Source organism: Diabrotica undecimpunctata, chromosome 9 (genome assembly GCF_040954645.1).
Source record: "Diabrotica undecimpunctata isolate CICGRU chromosome 9, icDiaUnde3, whole genome shotgun sequence".
Taxonomy (NCBI): Eukaryota; Metazoa; Arthropoda; class Insecta; order Coleoptera; family Chrysomelidae; genus Diabrotica; species Diabrotica undecimpunctata.
In genome coordinates, this window is record NC_092811.1 from 115,266,438 (window position 1) to 115,286,599 (window position 20,162).

Genomic DNA, 20,162 nt, shown 5'->3' on the forward strand with positions numbered 1-20,162 from the left:
GCCCTGTATTTCGACTTTGCAAATAACTTTATGCCTTAACCAATCTTATCAGTTTATCGGGGATGTGGAATTCATCCATGGCTTCATACAATTTATTTCTTAGGACACTATTAATATATCTCTGGTTCAGACTGGAGACAATGGTTCGTGAAACAATTCATTGTTGCCCTCACAGATAACGGAATTGCACTAAATCTAAATAAAAAAAATAACGTTCAAAAATGTGTTTAGATAAATATTATTTTTATTATTAACAACGTATGTATTTAACAACAAAGAACTGTATCTAATAAATTTAATAACCAGAGAGACGGTTAAGTTAATGTCCAAAATGTTTGAAGAATTTTTTAATAATGGAGATATGACAAAATACTATTATTTTAGCAGTTTCGAATTATAATACATATATTTAAATTCCACACTTGTTTACTGTAAAAGTTATTCGTTTTGTATTAATTTCAAATTAAATTTTTAATTTTTCCAGTGTGTTTTATTTATTCTAGTATGTCACAACTCAATACAGTTTTGTGCTACACTTTACGAGAAACGAATGACAGCTCTCGATTTGAAATTAAACATAATAATTTAAAGTCGTGTCTAAGTTTTTTATTTTGTAACATTATTTTTAAATTAAAATATTTTCATAAATTATAATAAAACACGATTCAAGTCCTTCTTTTAGCTGGGTTGATATAATATATTCGTTATAAAAAAGAAGTGAACGGAAATGATAATTTGTGTGTAGATGAAAATTCGGATATTGATAAAATCTATGCGCCTCTAAGTGGTGAAAGCTCAGAATCGGACGACTAAGATATAAGACGTATAAGTAAACCAGCGAAAACAAAGGTAAAAGAGAAAGCTATTATTGCTTCTACGATTAGTGGGGCAATAAAAAAAATCTTCTTCAGGACGATTTATCCCTAAGCAGTGATGCAGGCAATTTCAATGAACATAATGAAGTTATTCTAAAAGAAGAGAAAAGTGTTAAAAGAAAGGTACACAATATAGCTAAGTGCAAACAAAAAGGTAAAAAACTTGTAGTAAATGCACAAAATTGGGCCTGTAATGTTCGCAAACGAAAAATAGCTGGTGGGAAAGAGTATCTCAGTAAAAGAGGGAAAGACATGACTGCAAAAATCTTAAAGTCTCCTTGCATGTGTCGCATGAAATGCTCTAAAAGATTGCCAGAATACGAAAGACAAAAAATTTTCAACTCATACTGGACTGAGCCAAACGTTTTAGATCTTAAAAATCAATTTATCTTCTCATGTATCGACATCCAACCTACTCTTCGATCAAGAAAAAAAGAATCTAAATTCTACCAAATCTAAAAATAATACACTACACTACCATTTTACAGTGAACAATCAGCTATTGAAGGTGTGCAAGGTTATGTTTTTTTAAACACACTTTGTATATCTAATTTAGTAGTAGTAAATATGTCGAAAAAAATTGAGCAAGGAGGTTTAATAAAATCTGATCAAAGAGATAGACACACGCCAACCAATAAAACTCCTACCCAAACCATAAATAGTATACATCAACATATTAAATCATTCCCAAAATACGAGAGTCATTATTCCAGAGAAAGGAGTAAGAGGGATTATCTGGGCACAGAACTTACAATAGAAAAGATGTATCAACTGTACATTGATGAATGCAATGAAAGACATGTAGATCCAAAGCTCAGAACAAAAAAGTGGTTGTACGCAGATATTTTTAATAAAGACTTCAAGTTGTCGTTTAAACCGCCCTAAAGAGACATTTGCGACACATGCAGTACATTCACCGCTCAATTAAAAAATAATCTTACTGCAGATGAACTAACCAGTGTACAGGCTGATCATGATGCTCACCTAATTGAATCTAAAACTCGGTATAACTTAAAACAATTGGACTTTATAATAGCTAAAGAGTCACCAAAATACAAAGTACTCTCTGGTGATTTGCAAAAATGTTTGCCTTCACCACTAACAAACAATTGTATTAGTTTCTACAAAAGGAAGCTTTGGACATTAAATTTTACATTACATGATGCCAGTGATTCTTCTGTACAATGTATAATGTGGGACGAATCGAAAGGGGCTCGAGGTGCAAATGAAATTGCCTCGTCAATTTTGAAATGGGCTGACAATACAATTCCAGGTAGTCAAGTAGAGGACATCACTCTTTGGACCGATAACTGCTATAGACAAAATAAAAATATAAGTATTATAATGTGCTGTTTTTGGATACTGCAAATAAAGACGATCACTCAAAAGTTTTTACTGAAAGGGCACACACATATGGAAGTAGACACTGTTTATGCTTTAATCGAAAGAAAAAGAAAGAAAGTCTCCAATTTGGCCATTTTAACACCATGGGACTGGCAACAACTAGTTAGGCAAACATCAGGTAAATATACAGTGCACAATATGGAACTTGCAGATTTTAAAAACTTCAAAACGCTGTTCGATAAGAAATTGTCATCTAATCCTCCTGTTGTAAGTAGAAAAAAAATGTTAATAAAGACCCTGTTTTACTGTCAACATGTGTTTTCCTACAAGTCCAACAAGAACACATTGGAAAGTTCTTTTATAAGGCCGATTTCAATAATCAAAATATGTATGAACGATATCATGGACTTCATGAGATATCGAAGACAGCAAGTAACGTTTACCGCCCCATTAAATCAAGTCTCAGTAATACCATTACTAATTACAAAACAAAAATACAATGACTTAATTGCACTACTGCCTTTTGTTCCGTCAGTTTGTCATGCGTTTATGGTATAGGCTGTTTAATGTGTTTGTATTGTGTCTTTCGTAAAGACTTTAACATGCAATGCCATCTTATTTAAAAAAGTTGTTAGAGGTAAATAACACTATATCCAACTAAACATTTTTAAAAAAATTTTAAATAAAGAACGGTAAACCTCAGATATATAACACTTCATGGAATGAAAAAGGATTATACACACCACAATAATAATATATTAATCTTGGTTAAATATAAGAAACATTTGAGTATTTACTGATTACAAATTAAAAAAAATTTTAAAACTGCTCTCCTGAAAAAGTAAGAAAATGGACATAGTGTCCTTTACCTCCGAGGTACCGATATATATATATATATATATATATATATATATATATATATATATATATATATATATATATATATATATATATATATATATATATATAATAAAATTTTTAAAATTATTTCTGTTTTATAGAAATTTATCATATAACCCATATTAAAATATCTTGAACGCCTATGCTCATGTACACACACTTTTTTGTGTGAAATACTGACCGTTTTGTTAGCTAGACGCGGCTACTCACCACCTCTAGGACTTCTTATGTTATTACCTCGCTAATAATAGTAAAACAAGACAATTACTCAGTCAACCTATATTGAAATTTATCGCGATCGGGTTTTTATTTTTTTTTGTTACATTTTGCGATTAGATCGGTTTCTCGTTATTTCACATACATTTTAGTTTATGGAATGTTGCAAAATGTGTTAAGAATGGCAAAAGAAGTTGACGTTGGACACTGTACGGTGTGTACATCGGCTTTGTGATCGTTGTTTGTAACAATTTATCGGTTTATGGATCGAAAACAAAAATAAGCGTTCTTAAAATGTGATACTTGATGAATGGTTGGTATTAATGTAAGTACTTTTATCGTTGATTGAATAACCCAAATTTGGGTTATTCAATCAACGCTTTTATGTTTTGTTGGAATTATTTCGTGTCTTACATTTTTAACTTTTACTCTAACAAAATATTAAATTTTATTTCTTTATTTATTGTGTCTTAACTACCGAGGTTATCGACACTGGAGCAATATCATTTAAATATTTATTTCAATTTAAAATAAATCACAAAACAGAGAATCGAAGACAAGCAAATATTCGGTTTTAACGGATAATGTATTAACATTAATCTAGATAAATATATACAATTATTAGTGCAAAAATAGGTGGCAACCACAGCTCAGTGGTTATATTACTAGCTTAACTGGAGGGCCCGGGTTCGTATCCCGGTACCGACAAAATTTTTAATTTCTAATTTAACTGAGCTGTCACCGTGCTTCAGAGGGCACCTAAAGTCGTCGGTCCCGGCTACGAAAGTAGTCATTAAGTCATGTTAGAAGCGCTTGAGCGACCTAAAAACCTAAGCCAGAACGTTACACGAACTTTACTTTTATTTTAGTGCAAACATAGAAAAAAATTACAAATTCTATTGTTTCTCAATATTGTAGTGGTAAGTATTTACTAATAATAGTAGAAATAATAACAATAACACTCAAAACTTTTCTTATTATCCATACTCATAATCACTGTCTTCGGTATCTTAATTTGAATTGTAAATATTCACGGAGTTAATTGCTTCTATGCGATTTTAATGTATCCAACATTCTTCTATAGTTCAAGTTTTTATATTTTCGCACACTTTTTTCCTAAATTGCAGGAGTAGCAGTATTCAATGCTTCTTGCCATGTTTTTAAAACTGCTGCTCCACTATAAGCGTTACGTCCAATGTAATTATCGTATTAAGTTATGCATAATCCCCATATATGTTCAATGGGATTAAATTCACGATGCTAAGGCCATTTACGGAGCATATATGGAGCATATACTGATAATAAATATATTTTACTATTATCCATTTTGAGTGTAATTTAGAGTATTCTGTGGGCAATTACCTATCATCTATTTTTTTTTTCAAATTTCTCGTGGATGACTATTCTAACTCCTGAAATTGGATATTCTCCTTTTTCTCTCCCGCTGTATACCAATATTTAATTTGGATATTTTACAGTTATATATATATATATATATATATATATATATATATATATATATATATATATATATATATATTATTGTGATATTTAAAGTCTTGGTGCGCCAAGCAATAATTAGCTAATTAATTTTTTTGATTAATTAAAATTATTTAAATGATATGATTATGACTCTATCACAATTTTTAATTCTTTTATCTCAGGGTTAAATTAGTGCTTCAATATCTATGCTATTACATGTGAAAGGTAAGGTCCAGAGAATACCGGAATAATAAAAAACACATATGATCTAACACTATATATTGAAATAAAAATAATGAAATAATTCACACTCAAAAGTTTTCAATAAACAAATCTCATATAAGGATTCTCAAAATTTTGTTCTCCGTACGTGAACAATCAAAATTTATGGTACAAACAATATTAAGTGAAAAATCAAAATCCCAAACTATTCTAACTCTCCTAATCAAAATATTTATATCCTTTCTAAATTACGAGTAAAAATTGTGTTATCAATAAAAGAAAAAAAAACTGCAGAAAACAAAAATATCTCTCTCTGATGATGAGTGGTCCAAATCCTTGTTCCTTGTAGACTATATTATCTCCTCTCAACCGCTCCCTATGTAAACAGCAATCTTACACAGATTGTTGCAAGTATATCGTCCTTAATGATCTCCTTCAAAAGCACAAATCATTTAAATTATGATAGCCTTTCTCCTCTCGATAAACTGAATCTCTCGTTGGCCCGAGTGAAAAATGACTCTTGGAATATCTTCTCTTTACGATAAACTGAATCTCTCGTTGGCCTGAACAGTGACTCTTGGAATATAAGTAGAGAAATATGACTTACAATATTTTGCTGCTTCAGCTTCTGTCAGATACACCAACTCCACAAAAACTCACTAACATTCCACAACTGCTTGCTACATTTCAGGAACCGCCAGAGAACAATCACCGTTCCTCTCACAGACTTGGAAACCAACTGAACTCTTTTCTCTCTCCTAAATCTAGCTACACTTTCATTCCTACATACCTTTCAATCTCCGCCAATCAAAACTTGTCACAATTCCCCCATTTTTTCATTTAGATAACAAACAAATTTTTACCTATAATTATAAGATTTCCTAAAACTTATTTACAAATAATATTTTTCTATAATTCTTAAAAACTAACAAAAACCACTTTCTATAATCCCTTCTATTGTCTTTAATCACTGCATTAATGTATTTTGAAAAAACCACCGTTCAATTGTCTGTGGCTTTCACTTAAACTTATGCGGGTCACTCAAGTATAACAAAGAAATAAATGCAAAGCTTACACTTTGTTTAGTACAGGAAATCCAAGGATTTAATAACTTTCCTTCTCCGAAATGTTTGTTGGATATTATCCTACTTATCTGAATTATTTTAATGTTTTTGAACTTTGAAATATTTTTAAACAAACCAATATTTTTCTCGATTTTACATATCATAACAAATCCCCGCCATTTGATCTGCCGAAAACTCTTTGTTAAATTTTAAAAATGACAAAAGTTTTCTAGGATCAAATTATTTCACTATGTTATTAAAATCTATTCATGATATTGATAGATGTCGTGAATGTTAAAATACCCCGTATATTGCCTGTCTTTATACGGGATTGGATATATTTTCGTTTTAAATTTTTCCAAGTATTTTCCCTTCAAAGAAAGTTCATAATTTTTAACCACTTGATTTACTTTATTAACAAAATCTCCATGGTTTCATAAAATCTTCTCTATTTCCTTCTCCATGTTTTTTCCACAATTTATTTTTCTTTCATCCACCTTTTGTTCACATGTGTTCACTGTCCATAATACTTCTTCACAAAATTCTGGATTCTCGTCCATCAGTGCCATTTTTTCTTCTGTTTTCTTTTTATCCTCTAATTCCCTTTGGTATTCCGAGCACCATGTTTCTACTCCTTTCACTTCTCTGATGATACCTTCTTTTTCTTCCTGCTTCCATTCTGTTTTATCGTCGGTTGCCAACAATTCTTCTGTACTTTCTATTTCCTGTTTTTCTCTGGTCTCCATCTTATTTTCCTGCTTTCTTTTCGAACTATTCTTCTTTTTCTTACTTCTCTTTTTCTTTTCTGTTAGATCTTGTTCTTGTACTTTCGGTTTATCCTCTACAGTCATATCGATTTCTTTGCGTTTTTCCTGTGCATTGATCCTTCCAGAATTTGTTTTCCTATCTGTTTGCTTTTCTTCTCCTGTGTTGTCTGGTTCTGCTCTGATTTCCAGTTTATTTTCCGAAAAATTTATGGTGATATCTTTTTTCCTCAATTCATCAATTCCCGCTATCATATCATGATTTAAATCTTCAATCACCACACATTTCATAATATGGAATTTGTTTCCCACTCTTATCTGTACTCCCAAGCCTTCGTTTACTGTCGTCAAATTTTTATTGTTTGCACCCACTAAATCAACCCTAGGAATCTTATACACAAATCTGTCCAAATTTAATTCTTTTACTAGTTTTTTATTGATTAGCGATATCTCCGATCCAGAATCAATCACAATTTTAATCGCTTTATGTTTTATAAATGCATCTAAAAATATTAGATTAGAATTAGAAATTTGTCTGTCGTTTCCTATTGCTACATGATTCATCTCCCTTCTATTTTGTTGTTGGAAGCTCTGGTTATTTCTATCGTCCCTTTGTTCGTTAGTATTCCTATTCGGAGGATTTTGTGCATCTCTATTCCTGTTGTGATTTTCATATGTTCTCTGTTGTGTGTCATTCCTGTTATCGTAATTTTGTTGTCTATTGTAATTATTGTAATTTCTCGGCCTCTATTCGTTTGTTGATCTGGGATGTCGGTTTCTCTGGTCATAATTTGGTGAATACCTTCTTTCCGCTCCATTATATTGGTCATGTTGTCTTCTATTTCTCATTTCTTTTCTTTTCGCTTCTTTTAATTGAAGGAATTGGCACAAACTATCAATATCTTGATAGTTTCTCAAAATCACATGATCTTCCAACGTTTCCTCAAAATGTCTGCTGATCATTTCTACCAGCTGTTCGGTAGAATATTTGTATTCTAGATATTTTGAATTGTTATATATCTGCAAAGCATATCTTTCTTCAGATATTCCCATTTTTTCGTGATATTTTCCATTCTGTAGCTCTTGGTTGATTTCTCTCTGTTTATTTTTCCCCCAGAAATAGTTGAGAAATTTATTTTCAAAATCTGTCCAATTTTCAAACTCATCTTCCTTGCTTTCATACCATAACGCTGCTCCTTCTTTTAAATGGTTTCTAATTGTTTCTTTGCAATCGTCAAAATATCTAATATGTTGTAATTTGGTTTTCAAATTTTTGACAAACGGTACTGGGTGTGTTTTCCGAATATCCCCGCCAAATTGTATTTTCGCCTCGCTTGTTCCATGGATGATAACTTCTTTTCTCTCTACCCCTCTTAGTTCAATTTCTGCCATTTGTTTTTCATTTTGCTTTAATCTTCTTTCTACTTCCTTCCTGTCTTCTTGTAGCGCATTTTCAAATTTTATTTCTAATCCCTCCAAATTATCTTTAATTCTCATTTCTTGTTCTTTCATATTATTTTTAATTTCATTAATCTCTTCTATTTGTTGTATCAGTTCTTTCTTTATCCCCTCAACACATCCTTTAATTTCCTGTTCATAGTTTTCCAAACGCTGCTCTATATTTCTGTTATTTAGTTCTATTGTTTGTTTTGTTTCTTGTTGATTTCTATCCATTTTTAGTGATGTTTCATCCATTTTTTGTGACTGGAGTTGCATTATTTGTAATATTTTATCTATTCCTGATAGTTCTTTTCTCTCCTCAACTATTGTCACATTTCCTTCATTATCCGATACTTCTTCCAAACTTGTTTCATCTTCTCTGTTATCCTCCTTCCTTTCCTGCATTTTACTTTGTCTCCTTGTGACAGACATGTTGTTACTTTTTGTTATTGTTTTTGTCCCCGCCAAATGTGAAATTTTACAACACTCTATATGTTTCAGAACACGACAATATTTCTCCCCAAATGTATTAAATTTTCACGACAAATATCGAATATGCAATCAGTAAAATTCAAATAATTCAAAATAAATATCAAATGTACGATTGGTAAAGAAAATAAAATCAAATAATTCAATAGCAGTAAATATCCACTAACTACGATCAATCAATAAATCAAATTTATATTCCCTGGAAAAATTGTCAAAGTACTTTCAAATTCAAATTCCCTCAATGTTATATGTTTTTATCTCTGGATCACCTGTACTTATTCCAGATCTCTTTCCCTTCCTTCAAATGTAAAGCTGCGATATTTTCAAGCCCCACGTTTTGGAAGCCAGTTATTGTGATATTTAAAGTCTTGGTGCGCCAAGCAATAATTAGCTAATTAATTTTTTTGATTAATTAAAATTATTTAAATGATATGATTATGACTCTATCACAATTTTTAATTCTTTTATCTCAGGGTTAAATTCGTACTTCAATATCTATGCTATTACATGTGAAAGGTAAGGTCCAGAGAATACCGGAATAATAAAAAACACATATGATCTAACACTATATATTGAAATAAAAATAATGAAATAATTCACACTCAAAAGTTTTCAATAAACAAATCTCATATAAGGATTCTCAAAATTTTGTTCTCCGTACGTGAACAATCAAAATTTATGGTACAAACAATATTAAGTGAAAACTCAAAATCCCAAACTATTCTAACTCTCCTAATCAAAATATTTATATCCTTTCTAAATTACGAGTAAAAATTGTGTTATCAATTAAAGAAAAAAAAAACTGCAGAAAACAAAAATATCTCTCTCTGATGATGAGTGGTCCAAATCCTTGTTCCTTGTAGACTATATTATCTCCTCTCAACCGCTCCCTATGTAAACAGCAATCTTACACAGATTGTTGCAAGTATATCGTCCTTAATGATCTCCTTCAAAAGCACAAATCATTTAAATTATGATAGCCTTTCTCATCTCGATAAACTGAATCTCTCGTTGGCCCGAGTGAAAAATGACTCTTGGAATATCTTCTCTTTACGATAAACTGAATCTCTCGTTGGCCTGAACAGTGACTCTTGGAATATAAGTAGAGAAATATGACTTACAATATTTTGCTGCTTCAGCTTCTGTCAGATACACTAACTCCACAAAAACTCACTAACATTCCACAACTGCTTGCTACATTTCAGGAACCGCCAGAGAACAATCACCGTTCCTCTCACAGACTTGGAAACCAACTGAACTCTTTTCTCTCTCCTAAATCTAGCTACACTTTCATTCCTGCATACCTTTCAATCTCCGCCAATCAAAACTCGTCACAATTCCCCCATTTTTTCATTTCGATAACAAACAAATTTTTACCTATAATTATAAGATTTCCTAAAACTTATTTACAAATAATATTTTTCTATAATTCTTAAAAACTAACAAAAACCACTTTCTATAACCCCTTCTATTGTCTTTAATCACTGCATTAATGTATTTTGAAAAAACCACCGTTCAATTGTCTGTGGCTTTCACTTAAACTTATGCGGGTCACTCAAGTATAACAAAGAAATAAATGCAAAGCTTACACTTTGTTTAGTACAGGAAATCCAAGGATTTAATAACTTTCCTTCTCCGAAATGTTTGTTGGATATTATCCTACTTATCTGAATTATTTTAATGTTTTAGAACTTTGAAATATTTTTAAACAAACCAATATTTTTCTCGATTTTACATATCATAACAATATATATATATATATATATATATATATATATATATACATGTATATATATATATATATATATATACATATATATATATATATATATATATATATATATATATATATATATATATATATATATATAAATATATACAAGGATTTCCACAGTTTTCACTGTATTCCTTCACTCAACCGTTTTCTCCAATTTTTCCTGTTTAGCCAGTCCCCTTCCTGCAGGTTTCTTCTACTCATTGCTTCGTTCACATTATCTCTGAAAGATCTTCGGGGTCTTCCTCTCTTTCTTCTTCCTATCGGGCTCCACTCTGTTATTCTATTTATCCACCGATTTTGGTTTGCTCTTCTGACATGTCCGTACCAGGTTAACGTCTTCTGTTCGATGTAGTCTATTATGTCGGAGTTCATTCCCATTCTCCTCTTAATCGCCATGTTATTTATTATGTCTCTTCTTGTTACTCTGCAGCTTCTCCTTAGGAATTCCATCTCTGTTGCTCTTATTTTGTTTTTGGTTTTCTTATTTATTGTCCAATTTTCACACCCATAAGTGAGGATACTTCTTGTCATGGTATTATATATTTTTTTCTTTGTTTTCATGCTGATGTTCTTATCCCATAGTACCGGGTTCAATTTTTGTATGCAGTCTCTTGTTTGTCCTAGTCTATTTTTTATATCTTCCTCCGTTGTTCCTTTGTTTGATATTATGAAACCTAAATACTTATACTTGTCTGTTCCTTTGATTTGTTTACCTTCGTCTATTTCCAGCTGTTTTATTTCTGTATTCTTCGTTGTTAGGTATTCAGTTTTCTTTAGGTTTATTTCCATCCCATTCTTTGTATATTCCTGCTCCAGTTTTCTCATCATAAAACTAAGGTCATCCTCGTCTTGTGCGATCACTATTTGGTCGTCGGCAAAACTTAGCGTATATAGACATTCGTTCCTTACTGGTATACCCATTCCTTCGCACTTTCTTTTCCATGGTTTCAGGGTTTTTTCCAGGAATATTTTGAACAGGGTGGGGGATGTGGAGCAACCCTGTAGTAGTCCCTTTGTCGTCTTAAATGGACTGCATATTCTATTGCCCGTGTTGATAGCTACTTCGTTATTCTTGTAGAATGCTTTTACCGCGTTTATTAATCTTCGTGGAACTTCGATGTCTTCCATTGCTTCCCATAGCTTGGTTCTAGGTATTGAGTCATATGCCTTCTTAAGATCAACAAAAGCCAGATAGATGGATCTATTTTTGGCCATTCTTTTTTCTATTAGTTGTTCGACCGTGTAAATGTAATCTAAGCATGCTTTCCCCACTGTGAAACCTGCCTGATCTTCCCCGATTTTATCTTGTATGTATATTTCTAATTTTTCCTTTATGGCTTTCCATACAGTCTGCCTATAGACGATATAATGCCGATTCCCCGATAGTTTTCTCAGTTTTTTCTATTTCCTTTCTTGTATATTGATGTCATATATGCTTGGGTTCATTCTTCTGGCAAGTCTTCTCCATTCAGTGCTCTCTCAAACATTTTATGTATCATACGAAATAACTTTTCCGAACCGTTTTTTATCAATTCATTTGGTATTCCGCCGGGACCTTCTGCTTTTTTGTTCTTTAGAGTTTTGATCGTTCTTTTTACCTCAGCTAGGCTTAATTCGATTTCGTCATGTGTGTAGATTTCTATTTCGTCTATTTCTGATCCTTTGAATTCGGGGCGGTCTTCGGTTAGCAATTTTTTATATCGTTTTCTTTGATTTGACCGATCTTGATTTTCTCTGTCTTATTTCTTTGGAGCGACTTTAAGATGCGCCATGACTCTGAATTTCTCGTTCCTCCTATGTGCTGTTCTATCTCTGTTCATGTTTTTTCCCATCTTTCATTTTTTTCATTTGCCACTTTTTTTTTCACTTCTTTATTTTTTTTTCCTGTATAGTTCCAAGTCCTCATAGTTTTTTGTGTTCAGGTATTTTATATGGAGTTCTTTTTTCTCTTTTATGTATGTTAGTGTGTCTTCGGTTAATTTCGTAGTTTGGTGGGTGTATTTTTGGTCCACTTCTCCAAGAGCTTCGAGGGCTGCTGTCTTCATACAGGTTTTTATGTGTTCGTATGTTTGTTCTAATGATTCATACCGAAACTCTTCTAGCTTTTGGTCCAATCTTCGCTTATATAGGTCTTTTATTGAGTCTTCTTCTAATAAATTGATTTTGAATTTCTTTTCTTGTGTTCCCTTACCTTGTGATATTTTACAGTTCCCTTACCTTTTTGTCTTGTTTTTGAAATTTCGTATATATCGATTTTGTAGGTATTTAGTTCCATAATTATTTCTTGTTCTCTGCTTGTCCATGATTTGATATTCCAACATGCTATCCTTAACGTATCCTTTCTTGTTGTCTTTTTTTCTTGCCGTTTTCATCGTTATTTGGTTCCGTCTTGTTTTCGAGTCTTGTTGACCAGTTCTTTAAGAACTTATTCTTTTTAAGATAGGTAGATTGCTAACCTTTCCTATTAATTCTCCACTTTGATCTGGGTTTGGGACCGGCTGTGATAACTACCAAGCTACTCGATTCACCCGATAGTCATCTCAGGCAGTGTATATTTAAAACAAGTCTCGCTACTTTTGGTGTCTATCAGTGGCGGCTCGTGGCTTCAGAGAAAAGGTCGGCAAGGTATTTTTTATCTCCTCAGATAGGTATACCGTCTAATAAAAAGACTTTAATCATCATAGTAGATTTTTTGTTTTTTTTTTGTTTATTCCTATAAATTTAGAACCTAAACATGTTTATAAATTAGCTCTAGTCTACGTTGTTTGAAAGTAGCAAAATGGGTTATAACGTTATCGTAAAATTTATTAGAGTTTTAGAGAGATTTTAAAAGTTTTTTATTTTCTATTGTTATTTGAGACAATCTTTACCTTCTCTCTTGTTTCATGGTGTTTCGACAATACGTTTTGATTCTTTTGAGAGAAGAGAAATCTCGTTCATTTGAGGAAGAAGTTGGTGGTAATGAGAGAATTAATGACAATAATTTATTAATTTCTGGTAACAGTTTTTTGTAATAAATTTCAACATATAAAATTATACATATTTTGTAACTTTCGAAAATATTTGGATCAGCATAAAACTTTTAATTCATTTTCTAATTTTATTTTATTAAAGAATGATGGATAATTAACTTGTCTAATAGATATCTTGGAAATTCTTTGGCGTAACTTTTAAATTTTGAATCGTCAAAGAGATCAAAAGTTTACAAATCTTCAAAATTCGAAAAACGAGTATCTATTTGCATAATAATAGTATCCAAAATTTCAAAGTATACTCGTTTTTCGAGATCTATTTCTCGTCATGCCTTTGTCTTTTTTTGGAGGGTTCGGAAATATCAAGCGAGTTCAAAACGTCACTGCGTATATACTGGAAATTACTATCATTACGAAAATCTCTGAGATTTTGCACCAGTTTTGTTATTCTATTTTTGGAATGAATAATGTCAGTTAACTGATTTTAAACAACATTGAATATCAAATCGGTTTGGGTAAATACTTTCCTAAAAATATTTTAAAGTATGTTAAAATAGTAATCATTTAATAAAGTTTTCAAACCGGTTGCTTCACGGATCGAGATTTCATCACTTTTAAAATCGTCTGATTCAATAATAAAATCAAAAATTTTCAAAAGCTGTTCTCTAAAATCTGCTACAGTGAAAACTAACCGAGATTTAAAATTACATCGCGTCTGATAAACTGTTGGCATTTTTTTCGAAACAGACCGGTGTAAAACATTATTCCGTTTAGGCATGCTTGAGAAAAATGAAGCAAATCCGCTCAAACTGGCAAAAAAAACGCCATTCTCAAATTTTTTTACATATATCCTGCAAAACTAAATTCATTCTATGCGCATGGCAGCGAGTAAATAAAGCTTGCGTTGCAATAGTTTTAACTTTTGCCTGGAGATTATTCAATTCACCAGACATCACGGCAGCGCCGTCATAAGTTTGCCCTACCAATTTATTTTTGATCTGTCCTTTCAAACACCAAAAATATATACTGCCTTATGGCTTTTACTCACGTTTGTAAAACCTAAATATTATACCTTCTCATAAATATTACCACGTAACGCGTATCGAACAACAATTGATAATTGTGAATGACATGATATATCGGTAGTTTCATCTACTTCTAGTGAAAAGCAAATGGTTTCTTGAATCTCAGATTCAATATCGTTACTCAAAATGTAACTCATTGATTCTATTAATTCATTCTGGATTTTTTTAGATACACCGCTAAATGTCTTCGAATCAGAAAGTAAATTAGAAAATTCCAAATCGTATTTCGTAAACATTTTTATTAGTTTTCTATAATTACCTTAATTTATTTAACGAATGCTCCGATTCATCGTGTACCCTAAATGATAATTCGTGACAACTTAAAAAATTACAATATCAATTAAACGACTTAAAACTGCGTGATAATTTTTTACAATTTCGTTATGTTTTATAGCATTTTCACGTTGGACATTGTCTAATGAAATATAGATATTTTGTTTTCCAAATAAATCTAATTTAATCTGGCGGTATGTATGATCTTTCGAAATATCATGTTTTTGTAAAGCCCTAAATAATTCCTATTCACACCACGGATTTTGATGTTGTCCCTATTTGTCGAAAATGAAATGTAGGGCCAACAGAAAAGTTTGTTTTTTATTTCACTCCCGGTAAGCCATGAGTACTTGCTGTATCAATAATCTGAAAATAATCTATTACTTCCCTTACCCCCCACACTAATATTTATAAGCCGAGACATTTTAAGCAAAGGACGCCCCTTATTTTTAATAACAATTTATTCTTTGTATGAAATAGATGCAAAATATAATTTACAATATCAGATTTATCAATACTTAGAGTTTCTACCATAGCTTGCATTTTCAGAGTTAATTTACCTGAATTTGTTTACACTTTCATTAAAAAAAAACTTCTTATATATCAAAAAATCCTTTAACCTTTAACTATTTACATCAGTGGTAACGTATCGCAGTATTACTTTAGAAAATAAAAATAAATCCCAGAAAGAAAAGTCAGTTAGTGCACTCAATATCACTTCACTAATTAAGTTTTTACAGTTCGCGACCAATCCAAATGAAGCAGCGGCAAACGGCAAATTTAAATTTGCCGTACTTAACAATTAAATGCGTATGGAGAGAAATGTATGTTTGGTTGCTCATCAACTAATATTGTGTTGATTTTTACACGTAAATCGTCAAACTTGGGATCGGCTTGCCGAAACCCCGAAACGTGTCTTTTTAAGAATTCACTCAGGCAGATGGATGCCTTCGATTTCGGATCATTAATTTGAAAAGTGTCTTACGCAGGGATCACTCACTTTCCACGAATTCTTTTTAAAACCATAAATAAAATTTAGTCTGGTCGAATTTGTCGAATTCTTTTAAAATCCATGAATAAAATTTATTCTTTATTGTCTCACAGATATTTTTTTTATTTCATAGAAACAAATGACATCAACTGATTACCTGCCACAATTAATTATCGAAATACTGATTAAATTAAATATTAAAGAAAATCTATAATATCTATAAAGGTGTGGGTCGGCACAGCTGACCCTGCCGACTCTGACCGGCCGCCGCTTGTGTCTATTTTATTCATTTTTAAAATTGAAAAAAAAAAGTTAAAAATCTAAGGTTGTAAACTGATTTATAATCATAATCAAATTTTGAGACTTCGAAGACTAACAGAGTGGAGGGTAGTGATGGTGCTTCCAGTATTTATGAGTAACATCCGCTGTATAATTTAGCTGAATAATTTTATTTAAAAAATTGTGGCTGAAATATGTTGTTCTTTAATTTAATGGTACTTTGAATACTTCAGGAAACATGTGCATTTTCGTAATATACAGTATGATGCAAATGTATGGAAAAAATTCATTATTTCAGAAACAGACGACTTTAAAAAAATCTTAAAACACGTCAATTTTAATTTTTGAATGACCATCAACTGATACATATGTGTTGGAACTTACGTCATCTGTGTCGGCGTAATGACGTAATCGACGATTTTTTTCAATACAAACCGTGGTCACGCGACAGCTCATTTGAAAGGTCTCCTTATCGTCTTTGCAACGATGTAATCACTTGAATATTTATTTCTACAGGGTTGTCCAAAATTATGAACTTTGTTATTTAACATGGAATTACAATAAATATTTATTCACTGAACTAAAATATACTAAGAAACTCCACTGGGAAGAAAACAAAATACATAGTGTTTTTAGCTGGTTCCGAAAAAAAAAAATACAATGATAACAAACAATGCTACATTATAATCTGAAATTAATTATTGTACTAAGTATTCCAAGTTATTTTTCAAAAATATTTAAATTAATATTGTCATTTACTCGTCTTTATTTGTCAATGATCTGTGAGTTTGTCAAATAATAGACGTCAAATTTTCACTCTTAAGCATTAATAACAGTATTTACAAAACTGAAACTAACAGAAACAGAATGAATCCACATTTTAATCATGATTGGTTATGGAGATAGAGTGAGGACTTAAGCAAAAGTTCGTAATTTATTTAATGCTAAATACCTTCTTCTTAACGTGCCCTATTAAGTCCCCTTGACGTTGGCGATTAACATGGCGAAACTGTCTCTGTCTTGAGCTATTCTAAAGAGTTGCTCAGCTTTCCTCATTTCTGTCCACTCCCTGATATTCTTCAACTAAGAGGCCTGTTTTCTACCAATTCCTCTGCGTCCTTCGATTTTACCCATCATAATAAGTTGAAGAATATTATATCGGTCTCCCCTTACTACGTGTCCAAAATAGGCCATCTTTCTACATTTGATGTTATCAAGCAGCTCGCGAGCAGCCTTTGCTCTCTCAAGGACTGCCACATTTGTCAGCATACCCGTCCATGGAATTTTTAGTATACGTCTGTGCAGCCATATTTCAAAGGCCTCAAGACGATTAATGGTGGATATTTTTAATGTCCATGCTTCGACACCGTATAAGAGGACTGACCAAATGTAGCATTGAACCATGCGCTTTCGAAGTTGAAGTTGCAAGTTATCATTACAGAAGAATTACTTCATTTTTAAAAATGTCGTGCGGGCTATCTCGATTCAACGTTTTATCTCTTGATCTGGATCTAGTTGTTCAGTAATATGGCAACCAAGATAATTAAAATTATACACTCATTGAATTATATGACGATCAACATATAATCGTGCATCTTAATGTGCTAAACGGATAAACACCATGTGTTTTGTTTTTGAACAGTTTATGTTTAGGCCAAACTCTCTTCCCACTGTATCAATGGCATTTAAAAGGCATTGTAATCCATTCGTGTCATTATTTAAAATAACTGTATCGTCTGCATATCTGATTGTATTTATTAGAATTCCATTAACTTTCACGCCCCATTCCAAATTATGCAGTGCTTCTTTAAATATTCTATCTGAATATAAATTTAATAATAGTGGGGATAGTATACAACCCTGTCTGACACCTCTTTGTATTTTACATATTTCTGTTGATTTTCCGTTTATGCGAGCTGCCGCTGTTTGACGCCAGTATAACTTTTCTATGAATCGTATGTCTTGACTATCAACTCCTTTATCTTTTAATATTGTAATTAATTTGTGATCCTGTAATCGATCAAAGGCCTTTTCATAGTCAATAAATACAGCAAAGACGTCTTTCCTTTGATCTCGACATTTCTGCAGTAATTTATTTAGTGCAAAGAGGGCGTCCCGAGTTTCCAGTCCATTTCTGAAGCCAAATTGTGTTTCATCCTGGTCTTCTTCACATTTATAATAAATACCCCAATCGCGAAATATTTACTCGATCAGCAGTAAGTAAAATAAAAAAAAATTAGAGAAACGGTCCGTGTTAAAGATCTTCCCAGAAGTGGTAGAAAATCAATATCCAAAGCCAAGAAACTGGACCTTGTACTGGCGTTTCAAAGAAAATCCTCATACCAGTTCTAGGCAGGTTGCCCTAGATAATAATGTCCACCAATCAACTGTTGTAAGGGTGCTAAAATAGTAGAAGTGGCATCCATATAAAGTACATCTGGTCCAGGAGCTATTAGAAGATTACTTTGATGGAAGAATCGTATTTTACGAAACCGTTATGGAAAAATGTAACAGAGATCAGGGTTTTATACAAAGGGTACTTTTGTCTGATGAAGCGTCTTTTATGCTGAACGGTCACGTAAATCGCCAGACTTATCGATACTGGGCAAGTGAAAATCCACATTGGATGGAAGAGTATAGGACACAATATCCCGAGAAGGTAAATGTTTGGGCCAGCATTATAAACAATCAAATTGTAGGGCCATATTTTTTTGAGGAAAACAACTGCTTCTCGTTATCTAGAATTTCAGGATGATTTGTTGCCACATCTGAAGCTGAATCATCATCATTTTGGCTTTACAACCCTGTGTGGGTCCTAGCCTCCCCAAGAATTTTTCTCCAGTCGTCCCTATCCATCGCCTTCCTCCGCCAAGCACGTATTTCCATATTTCTCATGTCTTCATCGATGTTATCTAGGAATGTTCTGGGTCTTCCTCTTCTTCTTTGACCAATAGGTCTATCAAGGAGCGTTTTTCTAGCTGGGTCGGTTTGCTCCATCCGCATTACATAGCCTACCCACCTCAGACGTCCTATCTTTATGTGTTTTACGATATCTGGTTCCTGGTATATCCTATAGAGTTCGAAGTTGTATCGTCTTCTCCAGACACCATTTTCATTTACCGCTCCATAGATGCCCTTAGTATTTTTCTTTCGAAACATCCTAACATGTTTTCATTGCTTTTTGTTACAGTCCAGGTTTCTGAACCATATGTTAGGACTGGGCGTATTATTGTTTTGTAGAGTTTTACTTTTGTATTTCTTGATATAACTGTAGATTTAAAAAGGAGATTAAGCCCAAAATAGCATCTATTAACCGTGCAAATTCTGCGGTTTATCTCTGCGGTAGTGTCATTTTCAGTATTGACGAGCGTTCCCAGGTATACAAATTCGTTAACTGCTTCGATGGCGTCATTTTCTATAACAAGTGGCCGTAGTGTTTGTGGTTGCGTACCTATGTATTTTGTTTTATTGGTGTTTATTATTAAACCCATTTTTGTAGCCGCTTCCTTTAATGCTACGTACGCCTCTCGTGCTGCGTTTTCCGTTCTCCCAACAATATTGATATCATCGGCATATGCTAAGATTTGCACAGATTTGTTATATATTGAACCGGTAGTTGTGATTTGTGACGTACGTATGACTTTTTCCAGAGCTAGATTGAATAGTATACAGGAGAGTGGGTCTCCCTGACGTAGCCCGTTATTTGTTTTAAAAGGTTCAGAGAGTTCCCCCTGGATTCGTACTTTGCATTCAACTTTTTCAAGGGTTAGTTTGGTTAAACTTACCAACTGATTTGGTACTCCTAGGTCTATCATTGCTCTAAACAATTCTCTTCTATTTACAGAGTCGTAGGCTGCCTTGTAGTCTATAAATATGTGGTGCGTGTCTACACCGTATTCCAGTATTTTCTCTAGAATTTGTCTTAGGGTTGAAATCTGATGAATTGTTGATTTACCACCTCTGAAACCAGCCTGGTATTGTCCTATTAT

General features: G+C 32.4%; 1 protein-coding gene across 2 annotated transcripts in view; it reads left to right on the top strand.

Moving 5' to 3' along the window:
• The first annotated feature begins 3,333 nt into the window (after window positions 1-3,333).
• LOC140450416 (uncharacterized) overlaps window positions 3,334-20,162 on the top strand; it is a 743,391-nt gene continuing 726,562 nt past the window's right edge. The window contains exon 1 of one of the 2 annotated variants that reach the window (XM_072544040.1): window positions 3,334-3,660. The gene's annotated coding sequence lies outside the window, so the exon portion shown is untranslated. The remainder of the gene's footprint in view (window positions 3,661-20,162) is intronic. The other variant, XM_072544042.1, reaches the window with a different exon arrangement.